The sequence below is a fragment of the Corvus brachyrhynchos genome, unplaced genomic scaffold (genome assembly GCF_000691975.1).
Source record: "Corvus brachyrhynchos isolate BGI_N302 unplaced genomic scaffold, ASM69197v1 scaffold43, whole genome shotgun sequence".
NCBI classification, from domain to species: Eukaryota; Metazoa; Chordata; class Aves; order Passeriformes; family Corvidae; genus Corvus; species Corvus brachyrhynchos.
The window spans coordinates 2,514,987-2,525,361 of NW_008237353.1; positions in this window are offsets into that span (position 1 = coordinate 2,514,987).

Here is a 10,375-nt window from a genome sequence, read left to right on the forward strand (position 1 = left end):
TTCCAGAGGGGCTGCTTAAGCCCCACACAGTGCCCCCCCCCCCCACCCCCCGACTGCCTGGTTGTTAAAGCCAGCGGCAAAACTCCCAAGGACATCAGGAGACACAGGGCTGAGGCTGCACCCTTACGTGCTTTAAAGCCAAATATCTTGCTGCCTCTCTGAGGAAGCAAGACTGATAAAGTGATGTGGTCAGCATTGTGATGCCACCTTTGGCAGTGTGTAGCTGCCCCAGTATCATGAGATCCAGAGGGAAGGTGATACCTTGGCTTTCTGTCCACAGGAGAGCTGCACGAAGTTGCTCTGGTGGCCTTGGAGAAGATGGGGTGGCTGCAGGTTCAGGTTCTTGTTCTTTCCCAGATTTACCCATGACAAGATCTGCTACCACTGTGACAGGGGCTATCTCCTGGCCCCATGGTCAGCTGTGGCACCATCCAGACTGACCATTTCCACTGTGGCAGAGTAAATTATTGTTCTTTCATTGCCCTCACCTAAGACGATTCCTCCTCTTCTGTCTCAGAGGCAGTGGTTGCTGCCAGATGGGTGATCTTATGTTATCCTGGCTTAGTCATTTTTGTCACAAGAGTGCAGAAGGATCAGCAAAATATTTCCATAATGCAAAAATATTTCTATAATATAAAATTTTATTTCAATTTCCTTCTCACTGAAACTATATTTGAAACTAATGCAGTTTTAAATATAAATGAAATATGTATAGTATAAATTTCAGACTTTCCTTATAAAGGACAGACAAGAAAGGGAATTCAAGTCAGTTTAGAAGCCAAATTAGCCTGAAGACGTGAGTGCTGGACAATTTTGAAGAACATTTCTTAGCTGCTATAAAGGGAATAACTTTTTCTTCAATAAAACAAGGCAAAGATTGGGAACAACATCGGTGCAAAGGCACAAATGTGGTCTGCAAGAAAGCAAAGGGCATGGTCCACCTTCCTGCCACTTGTCCCTGTGGAAAATGCTAACAGGAACTGCAGGTATGAATGGAACTGAAATAGCTGCGGTGGGAACATGGCTTAAGCCATGGAAGGTGGTGAGGACTGGGGAGAGCAAGCCCAAATGCTCCTTCCCCTGCACACACCAGTCCCACCAGGCTCAGGGGCAAAGACAGCCCCCTGCATTAAGTTAAGGAGACAGAAAGCTGAGCAAGCACAGGGTGAGGTGGGGTGCAGTGGGGCTGGAAGTGGGTGTTCTCTGCTGGCTGTCCTGCCTCTTCCCAGGACCTGTCCAGGACCAGATGATGCCTCCTGCACCATAGGGGATGGCAGCACAGGGCCAAGCCTTGCCCTTGCAAGCCAAAGACTGGACACCAGCTCCCATTTGTTCAGTTATTAAGAGAAATTAAAAGTAACCCTTGGCCAACTGTTAAATGTGGTGCTGAGAAGCTGACACCAATCACTCCTGCACTTGACCCCTTCAGGGCAATTTATAAACACTGGCTAACTAATCCTCCATGTGTGGCTGGGGGAAGGAGCAGGGATTTTTCATCTCTCCTCTCCCACCTCCATTTTGTGCAGATTTGATGTGAGAGAGGATCCTGTGCCTGTTTTCTCCAGGTGACAGTGGCCAGGAGTGGGCCTGACTGTGTCCATGTGATGGGATGGGGCAACACGGCCAAACAGGACACCGGTGAGGACCACAGCCTTGGCTCGGGAGAGAGATTTATAAGTAGCACACCACATTGCTCTTCTTTTTATAAACAATCGGAAATGTCTTGATGCCAGATGCTCAGCTGGTGTAAATCAGCAGAGTACCACAGATTTATACCAGCTGGAGCACTGGCCCCTGTGCCCCAGTGGGAAGGGGATGGGGGAAAGGGAGAGAGGCTGTTTCTGCTAACCGTTCCACCGACCTTCCTTCTGGGTAAATATCTCCATATGTTAACAAATGCTAATTAAAACCAAAAGCACAGAGGAGCTCTCAGGATGTGTGTGTAACAGGAGCACCCCAGGATTCTGCACTGCTGTAATCTTTCCCTTCCCACTGGATCTCACCTTTTATTTGGTGTTGCACCTCCCTGACTGATATTTAACCTTGCTCCTGGTGCTCTTTGTTGGAGTTTTGCCATGCATACAATATTGCTCTGATGGGTGTAGGACTGGTGTCTACAGACACCTGGGGGCAAGCTGAGATGTTTCACTGGTCAAGGGGGAAAATATGTTTTGTTGCAGCACGCCTTGCAGTCATGTAAGTAACTGTGCTCATCAATCAGGAGCTTTAAGGGAAGGGACTCTGGAAATGTCATGTCTGTTTTGGCTTTCAGGTGACCACCACTGTCTCTGTGGACTGGGATAATTCAGAGCATGATCATTTCTAGGGGACAAAGGTGTCATGGTTTAAAAAAAAAAAAAAAAAAGAAAAAAGCATGACTATCTGTGATACCCTAAAGATAACAATAAATAAACACAAGTTTGCCTTGAGGTGAAATGGAATTTTCAGAAGTGAGTTTTCGAGATATCTGTTTGTACAAGGGCTAGAGTATCTCTAGGGGAGGCTGTGCGTTGGAGCCATTGTGCTGGTATTAGAGTGACATTTCCAAAGTGATGGATAGGATTTAGTATCTGATTACTGTGCTGCCAATAATGCCAGTTGCACTGTTGTAAGGTGTAGGGATAAATATGTTACATATTCTCAAAATGTCGTATGGCCAAAACTTTTTGGGGAAAATTCAAATATACATGATGAGTTTCCGGAGACACCCTAGCATTTCACAAGGGGGTCCATGCATCGATTAGCAAATCACTGATGTGCTCCCTTTTACTCATAAGCCTAAGGATTCATTAGGGTTTTTAAATTGTCATTGTTTGCATTTGATAGTGCTGGCTTATGTGTTTGTATTAGAAATAGACCCAGGAGAGTTGCAGCAATTCATGCTGGCAGTGTAACAAAGGTACATGTGCCCAAATATAATACAACTCTTTATTTCTCAGTAAGAGCGTCTTCCCACTGTCTTTAAGTCAGTGGCAAAAATCTCATTCATTTCTTGTGGGTCAGAGGTGGATAAAAAGTATTGTTTCCCCACCCCATCAAGTCAGCCTAATATTTTTGCAGTACTAGGAAGGCAATATATGCAAGAAAATAGGGGTGACTTGTAAAGCAGCAGTCTAACATTTGGGCTTTGCATAAAATGAATGTAGTCTAGGTACCCCAAAGAATGGGAGAGAGAAGACCCTGAATATACCTTGAATATACCCAGAAACACCCAAAAGATGATACTCTAACTTCTGTGTATTTTCTCATGAGTTTTCACAGCCTTTCAGTGTTGCTGAAGTATTTAGTTTGGATACATTTATGGAGATTGCCATCTATTACTCCAGGTCTAGCTAGCTTTTGTCTCAAGTGATACTTACTGTGAGCAAATTAACACTGAAGCCAAATTTGTTTTCTTGTGATGTCTCTGCAGCAGGTACAGCTTTTGTAAACAGATGCTGCAAGAGAGGTAAGTTTTTTGCATCACTCTAGATCTCTTGAGAGCTAAAGTGTTCAGGTGAATAACTGGTTGAGAGACAAAAGAAATACCATTAGCCGAGAAGTATTCTCAGACTGTCTCTTCTTAGAAATTCATTCCTTATAGTCTCTGTCACTTTTCTAGAAATTTTGGCTGAAAGTATACCGCAGTAATTCCTTTTCTGTATGCTTAGTTGATATCTGTTTCATCCACACCACATGTAACTCAAGTGGCTAACAGGTACTGCACAACCAACTTTTGAATTTTTACATTCATAGGCAAGTGTCAGATGAATTTTAAAAATATATTTTGTTTGTTTTTCATGCACTTCTTCCAACTATTTGGTAGTGATGTTTCATTTTTGAAAATAATACAAGCCTGATCTACAGCCCTGCCAAAACTCTTCCAGGAGGTGAAAGACCTGTCAAAGATGCACACTTGCCAGAGCTTCCTTACTCTCCTGCATGAGCATCATAGTCCTCCATAGGTTTCTTTCGTCTAACCTTCATTCTGTTGCTGAAGAGCTATCTAGTCTTCTTCATCCCCTGCTGCTCCCTGTTCTGTAATATGGGTGTTCCTTGTTAAATCTCTGTGAAACACAATGGTCTATGAATAGTGTAACCTAACTTTTTTGGCCTGTTGGATATAGCTTCTCTCCTGCTGTCAGCTGGATGGTTCATTAGCACACACATAGTACGTCTTTGGGCTGGTTAAAACCTACAAGAATTGTATTTCACTCTACAGCATCTCACTTTACCTTGGACACTAATTTCTCCTATTGCATTTTTTTCAGTGGCATGTCACAGGGCTGCAGATCAGCCCTCTGCCAGGACCCATGATATCTGTGGGTGTATTATTCCATACCCCAACCTTACCATTTCCACCCAGCCTCCAATGAACATGACCATCATTGTAAGGTGGATTGGGGTCTAACAGTAGGCAGGTTGCACCTTATTTTGTATTTTGTCTGGTTTTGTTGGCCTCATGTTCCTGGAGTTGAGGGACTGACATTGCCCATCCAGCTGAAACACATTATTGTTTTTTGCTGTAGTTGCTTTGAAGGCCTGGAAAGAAGTGATGTTGGCAAAGGGGAAACATTCACATCAAAAAACGCTGTCAGGCTCTACAAGTCTAAGCACCCAGGACTTAAAAAACACCCCTACAGACACAATGGAAGTGATGCCAACATCAAACCAGTCACGGGTACTATACTAGCTTTGGACTGGCACTGACTGCACCACCCAGTGATCTCTGGTATGGGGGTAGAAATCGCCACCAAACTGTGTGCTCTCTGCTACTGCAAGGTGTTATGTTGGCAGGAGACAAGCAAGCTCCAAGATGGACCATGAGCTGTGCAGCAGCACAGTCTTTGTCAGACCTTGTGTCAGCATTGATGCTGCACCAATGTTGAAATACTGATGAGCTAAGATATGCATTCTATCCATACTGTGTCTCTCCAGGTTGCAAGATCTTGTTTTGGGGTCCAACCTGCCCCTAATCCCTTCAACTACCATAGTGCTGGCGCAAGCGATGAAGAAAGGGGGTTATTTGAAGTAAATAGCCTAAACCTAATCTATGGACAAAATCTTCTTACTACATTGAGCTGTGACTGATAGAAAGGGACAGCAAATGCTGATGTAGTCTTTGTCAACAAAATTTTGGTGGACAACTGGTAATGGACTTCACCCTAGGCTTGCATCTTAAGCCAATTGCTGTGCAGATAAAAGCAGCCCTTTCAAGCTGTTCCATTGGGGTTTAAAAGCAAAACTGAGAAGGCTTCACTAGGGAACTTGATCTCTTGTAGTGTTTATTCTCACAAACCAAGAGCAGCAATTAATATCTCTTTCAGATGGTGAGAATCTCTTTCAGATGGTGAGAATAAACAGTCTTGTAGACATGCAGAGGAAATGGCAATGACACACAAATTTTAATTAACCTACTTCTCCTCGGCTTTGCTGCATAGTGCCAAAATACAGCTATATGGATCCTTTGGTTACATACCCTGGCATCTTCCTGAGCTGCTGGCTTTAGTTAAAAGCAGGTGAGATTCACATGTGTACCTGAGATCTGTGTGTTCCTTGTGGGTTGATTACCAGAAAGGTGTCTGAGGCCTTGTTGCTTTTGCTCCATCTGCATATACCCCGATATTTTGAAGATATCCCTATTTTTAAACACAACCATAATATCAAGAAATCTCTTAATGATGTTATTTATTGTGATAATGTTGACCATTGCTCTGATTATAGTCTCAAGTAGTGCTTAGTCTTCCCTGGATGCTTCGTGTATGCTGATATAAAACAGTATGGCCGAAAATCTGATGTCATCTGCATCTGCCACACAGTAATTCAAAGGAGAAGGCATTAACCCTTTCCAGAAAAATCTCTCCTGTGAAGGGCAGATGTCTTCTTGGTCAGACAGCTTACTCAGCCTAATTATTCACGTCAGTACCTGCTTGCCAACCCCACTTCTCGCTGAGGTAAACTGGCACTGTTCCATGGAAGTTGGAAAAGCAGTAATTCTCATTGCTGGCAGCAGATAATTTTGACCCTTTTTCTTGGACTGTACTTTATTTTATCAACTTCATGTCCTCCGACATCTGGTCCCATAAAAGCACTGAGCCATAGCAGTGGGGTTTCTATAAATACATTTCTCCCATATGGAGATTGACAGCATTCAAGTTGCAAAGTGTTTCAGAGCCATGTGGGAGGAGGGAGGAACAAGGTGAAGGGGGAGGAAAGGTGTCTTATTTCCCCTCTCACCTCCTTCATCTCAAGCCCTGATGTCCTCCAGGATATGTTTTTAGTGTTAATGGCAGAGGTGCTCCAAAGCAGCAGTAAATGTGGGCCCCAGATGTGCTAATTCAGTCTGGGCCAGGCAGGAGAAATGCATGTATTATCTCACTCACCAGGATGTAGCTCTGACAGCTCCAGTTTAGGCTAAATCTCTGCTCCTGTATTTCTGCCCTTACCCCTCTCCACTGGCCCTGGCTGGGCATCCTCCCTCTGGCTCTTTGACATGGGCACAGCTGGCTCCTTGCAGCTCTGAGCTGGGGGAGCTCTGTGACTCATCTGCCCCCAAGCACTCCAAGCAGCCTTGAGCCAGGTCTGACCACTGCTGCTGCACGGGGAGGAGGCCAGGGGAGCTGTAATGTGAAGCGAGAGAGCGCACTGGTGTAGGCAGCCTTTGGCAGAGATGGGTCCTGCATTTAACCTGCTTGGAAGGTTGTGTAATTCAAAGCAAAAAATTGCTACCCCTTCCCATGTAGCCAGATGGCCTCACGGGTGACTAGAGGTACCAAAAATGTCACTGTTTGAAAGGTGTAGGTATATATAACATGTATCACTGTCACAGAGTATGAGGAGGTCGCCCTTTCTTTTGTTCCACAAAACACAGCCCTTGTGATCTGCAGCATGTGCTACTGTACTATTGATTTACTGCTTGATTATAATGACATTTCATAACACAAGTGTTATTAAAGACTTGTTAATCTTTCTTAAGGATCATATTCCTCAAAATGTTTGAGTAAAATGCTTTGCGTTTATCTTTAAGTACCTATTTAAATAAACTCAAATGACTTGCTGTATCAAGGTTTTAATTACCAGTCCTTCTCCTCAGTGTAGGGCTTGTGGCTTCTATCACGTCCTTACAGGATTTCTGAGGTTTTACCCAAGCCCTGCTAGGCTTCCAGTATTTCTGTCACCCCTTCCCTTGAACGTCTCTCTCAATCCCAGTGCAGAGAGGACAAATATTTTCTGAAGTATGCCTGACTAGAAGCTAAGTGGATTTTGCTGAGGTTTGTAAGGGATGGTGGATTAACAGCCGTCCTTGCGAATTAGCACAGAAAATACTTTTCAGCATATGGGACATTGATGAATGAGTGCTATGTGTACCAGGCACGAGACATTAAACATCTATTTTGTGTCAGTGTCTAGAGGTGGCAAGAATCTTACAGTCCTGTTGTCCAGGGGAATTTGCCGACATCAAGAACATCCCCAGTCCAGAGCAGACATTACATATTCAACAGCATGGTCTACTAAACTTTTTGTGTTGTGCTATTTCCCTGACGTGCACTGGGGGACTTGTTTTTAAATGACAATGCATCTTGATATACTTCATAAAGGTATGAAATTATTTCTGCTGTGACCATCTGTGAATGCTTACTTGCAGAAGGAGGTGCAGAACTCAGGTTTTCTACCTGTGGTGCCATATAGCTGTGAGCAGCAGTGAGTCTTAACAGCCTTATGCAAAACTCTTTGATGTGACTGGATATGACTCAACCTAGTGCCATAAGGCACTGAGGCCTTGGCTGTGCATTTAATCTTTGCAGTTTAACTTAGTTCGAAACCTGATTTTAGCTCAAGTATAAACAGCCTTGTAAATGATCTTTTCTGTTAAATCTAGTCCTATGTTTAGATGAAGTTTGCAATAGTACAGACACAGGAGTGGGAGAACAGGCTGCCCAGAGATGTAGTGGAGTCACCATCCCTGGAGAAATTTAAAAGACATGTTGATGTGGTTCTTAAGGACATGGTTTAATGGTGGACTTGGCAGTTCTTAGTTAATGGTTGGATTTGATCTTAGAAGTCTTTTCCAACCGAAATGATTATATCATTTTACAGAGCATATATCCTTTAACTGTGACTTTACAATTTTTAAGAACTGTAGGAAATTGCATGAGAAACTCTGGAAAAGGCTGAAGCCCTTCCTCTCCTTGTAATGTTTGAAATGGGCTTTCTGTCTTTCTTGAAATATTCACAAAGTCTTTTCATGTCAGTATCATATATTCCTTACAGAATATTAGTAGTAAAGTTAAGGAAAAGTAGTTGGTGAAAAGCATACAGGCATCTCTTGGTTTTGCATGGCTCTCTATTTCTTAGGATGGTTAACAAGAAATTGATTGGTTTTTTTAGGGTCCTTAGGCAGTTTGTGTGTCTGTTCTCCTCTAGAGACGTGAGAGACAGTGGAAGAAGGAAAAGCTACCTCATGTCTACCAGGATGAGAGCCTGCATGCCAGCCACTGCCCTACAAAGGCTGAGAATGCTGGGGCTGTGCAGTCTGGAGAAGTGAAGGTTTTGTGGAGATAACAACCTTCCAGTATCTGAAGGGGTCTACAGGGAAGCCAGAGAGGGACTCTTCATTAGGAAATGTAGTGAGAGAACAAGGACTAATGGGTACAAATTGAAAGAGGGAAAATTTAGGTTAGAGATTAGAAAGAAATTCCTTGCTGTGAGGATGGTGAGACACTGGAACAGGTTGCCCAGAGAGTTTGTGGATGTCCCAACCCTGGCAGTGTTCAAAGCCAGATTGGATAAGGCATTAAGCATCCTGGTCTAGTGCGAAGTGTTCCTGTCCATGGCAGGAGGGTTGGAACTAGATGATCTTTAGGGCCCCTTCCAATTCCTTAACATTCTATGATTCTATGTGCTCTACATTTACACCTTTGTGTGGGAATTTCACAGGCTGTTTTGTGGCATCTTGTCATCTTGTTTGTTTCTGCCCATAACCTGATGTGGATTTTTTTTTTAATTATTTTTCATTTTAATTACAGCGGTGTGAAAATATACATTGATTTTTTTTTTTTTTTTTTCCCAGTCAAGGAGGGAAGGAGCTGGTGCTATTAAAACAGAACCAAACTGTCAGCTGTACATAAACAGGATTGCCTGAACCCTGATGTTGGACTAATTTAACCTTCAACGTAGAATTTCTCAGCTGAGTTAGGCTGGAGCAGCTTTATGAACAGAAACCCTGCACTGCCTCAAACCTGCCATAGGCAAGTTTGGTTGTGCAAAAGGTGCAGTGTGTGCCAGCAATGCCCCCTCAGTGGCTTAGAGCAAAGCAGCCCAATTAAATAAGGACTAGTTGTGAATGGAAGAGGCCTAGGAAGGAGAGGAGAACTACGAGGAAGGCAAGAGACTATTCATGGTGCTAAAATGAAGTGCTTTGCATTAGACTGTAAACTGTGAAGCCAGAAGTGGCTACCAGAGAACCTGCAGGTGCAGGCAGTGGCAACTCGCATCGCTGTGCTTTATTAGTACTCTTAACTCTCCATTCATTTAGCAGGGCAGTCAGAATAGCCACAGGGGGTTTTTACTGCTTCTGGGGAGCAGAGGTATGAACATCTGTCATATTTAAGCTAGGGAATTCCTCCTGTTACCTTCCACCGGTGGAAACTTCCTGATGAGCGAGTTCCCTCCTTTGCACGTTTAACTTTCAGGGTCTGGAAATCAAACACTCTCTTTCCTCTGAGTTTCTTTCTGTCTCACAGTGCCAACATTGAAATATTTTATTCCCCACCACAGGGTGTATTTTGATGTTGTCATTGATGATTGTTTTCATTTTTGGTGTTTTCTTTTATGTTTTTGAGTCAGTTGTCTTAAAAGAGGAAGGTTTGACCATCTGGTTCTGGGAACACTTAGCATCTAACAGTCATGGCTGGTTTGCACATCATCCCAGGCTGGGTTAAAATAAACACGACCATCGTTCTTGGAAAATAAGATGTGCCAGGTGTTAAACAACCTCTGTGAGCTCCAGGAAGAGAGGGTGAAATTTATGCAGTACTTGAGAGAGATCTAGGGATTAACAGAGGGGTGTTATAAAATGAAATTCTAGTTTCCTTTGTGTCTGATGCCTTATTTTGAAAGAGAAAGGGTGAAAGAATTAAACCCAGTTAAGAACCCAAGGGATAACAGTAACCCTGAAAACTGTGGGCTCCTCATCAGAGGAGCTTGCTTTCTTTTTTCTTAACATAACTTTTTTCCCCAGTATGTTGACTCTCTAGGTGTGGTATACAAATCACCCTTCTGACAAGGAATGAGGACGTTCTCAGAACTGGCCATGAATTGCCATACACAAGAACATGTAATTAGAGAGAGTCATCAGAAAGACCTGTGCAGCTCCTTTCTGTGGGGGTGCAAGGGC